The sequence below is a fragment of the Lissotriton vulgaris genome, chromosome 2_1 (genome assembly GCF_964263255.1).
Source record: "Lissotriton vulgaris chromosome 2_1, aLisVul1.2, whole genome shotgun sequence".
NCBI classification, from domain to species: Eukaryota; Metazoa; Chordata; class Amphibia; order Caudata; family Salamandridae; genus Lissotriton; species Lissotriton vulgaris.
Window position 1 is genome coordinate 1,842,811,024 of NC_141687.1, and position 2,355 is coordinate 1,842,813,378.

General features: G+C 43.1%; 1 pseudogene; it reads right to left on the reverse strand.

Annotated features, from left to right (window-relative positions):
* Positions 1-731: 731 nt before the first annotated feature.
* Positions 732-1,856, reverse strand: LOC147733382 (uncharacterized; annotated as a pseudogene).
* Positions 1,857-2,355: the final 499 nt, after the last annotated feature.

The window sequence follows — 2,355 nt, forward strand, 5'->3', positions numbered from 1 at the left end:
ACTGTCAAAAACCATCTAAAGGCAGAACCTGGAAGGGGTTTAACCTGAAAACAGAGTTCAATAATAATGAGTTAATCTATTCTCCAAACGTATATATGAAGGCCTATAGTGGCCAAGCGTAATTATTCCAACCTTTGAAAATATAAGTCAATAGGTCTGGGACGTATATAAAAAAAATTTCACACATGAAAAAAGGCACTGTCCAAAAATATAAAAATGCACGTGCCAAAATAAGTACAATAAACTCCATGGCATCTCACGATAGAACTGAATATGCAAAATATGCAGCCACAGCCTCCAACATGAAATCACTGTCATCATCCGAAAACAGTTCAGCCATCCAATTAAGTAGTGGGAAGGAACATACGTGCTGCTCCGTCACTGGATCCTCTATTAACATCAGAGGACAACTCAGTGGGTTCTTAAGAAAGCTCCTTGCCAAGAACTGATGCGCCGCTGCGATTACATCCCAACGACCCATTAGTCCATGCATCGCTGCCAAGGCCATAATCCTTTCGACAGAACAAACCAACTCATGAGCAACTACGGGGCTCATCAGATGATTAAAGTCAACGTCAGGAGACACCGTCAAGCAGAGACACTAATCAAGGGCCCAGTGGAAATCGCAGCTCAAGCAATGAAACACAGGCTGGACACATGTGAAATTGGAAAATCAAAACGATAATCCAAATGCCGTGCTTAAAGTCGCAAGCGGCAGGGTGCCATAGTAATCAAGCATCCGGTTGTGCAACAGTGACAGGAGGGGCTCTTCTGCTCCTAATGCAGGATGGGCATCCATTTGTAATAAAACAAAATATCACCAATATGCCCGCAGCTAAAGCCAGCAAGACAGGGAAGCCTCCAAACAAACTCGAAAAAATAGAATGAAAGAAAGCAGGGATGACCCCAAATATTTTTTCAAATGAAGTCACGAGACCGCTGCTAACTAATTTAAAAAAGTGAGCAAGGCCGGAAGTGGAGGAGGCATTAAAGATTTGATGAACCAGCTCGCTGAAATGTAACGGTAAATCAGTATTTAAAAGCGCCTGCACTTCTGTGCGTGTGTTAGCTATGTGAAGGACGAATGTTTCTCGGGCCGAACTCAGGGCCACCTCTTTCTGAGACAAAAGGGCTCTTATTCTAGTCATACCATTGAACTCTGCCTTCAAGGTTGGGATGCGCGGCCAGATGGAAACATCTGAATTCCCATGCGTGGGGGGATACATAACGTTTTTGCAGCACACAACACGTTCAGATACAGTTACCACATAAGCGATACCAACAATTAAACCACAACACTCCTCGTTATTCAACAGCAAATAACTACCATTTGCCAAAAGTGTAAACGTGGGAACAATTGCGGGTACAGGAGTCCCTTTTAATACACAGGCCAGATTAGGTCGTTCCTGGTTGAAGGAACCATGTAATTGGACGTGTCTGCATATTAATGAATGGTCAGGGGACTCAGTGCATTCTTCCCCATTAAGATAAACTTCTCTGCCGTCTTTCAGGCACCTATATGTGAAAGGTAGAGACCATGCTTCATGGAGGAAGGCACCACCTAACGGTTCATAACGTCCTATTGCAGCATGTCACATACAACTAGTGAATTTGTACAACGCGAATGGTAATGTATTTAATCCGTGGATAAGCCACGTTGCATCAGTGGCCTCAGCAACTGAGAACGGTAAAGATTCCAACCTCTCATTGTGTAACATGGAAAATGATGCATCTCGCATTGAAAGCATGCGCTGTTTGTCAGTCAAATTAAACGGGGCAAAGAGGGAGGAAACGTTCATGTAACTCCAGGGCACACGGCCAGACTTAAGAGTCTGCAGAGTCCACGCAAACTGCATTACAGTGCGCAATTGATTTTGGCCATGGTATAAAACAGACACCTCAACATTTACAATATCAACCACTGAAGAAACAATGTTATTCAACGTGTATATGCGGGAAGAAAGCATGTTAATACTGTTATCGACAACTGCAAGCACCTTTTCCAAATTTGCTTGATCAATAGCTCTCAGGCGCTTAGCAGCCTCAATTTGGGAAAGCTTCCAAATTTCATTGTACGCAGCATAGATCCAACGTTTAGATCTACCATTTGCCGGGCCTTTTATAAAATCATTAATATCCACCTCATCAGTCAGCTTAGATAGATGTAATTTAACAGCAGCTAATGTAGAATGTTATAACCAATTTTGACATAATTTGGCAACTGAGTATGTTGTAACAGTGTGGTCAGGATCAAAACGTGGATCAGGCCTGACTTGTGTAAAACCTTCAGTTAAACCCAGAAAGCGACGCTGGCAAGAATCAGAGCTTCTGTGCCACAGCAGCCAACCCTTTGGA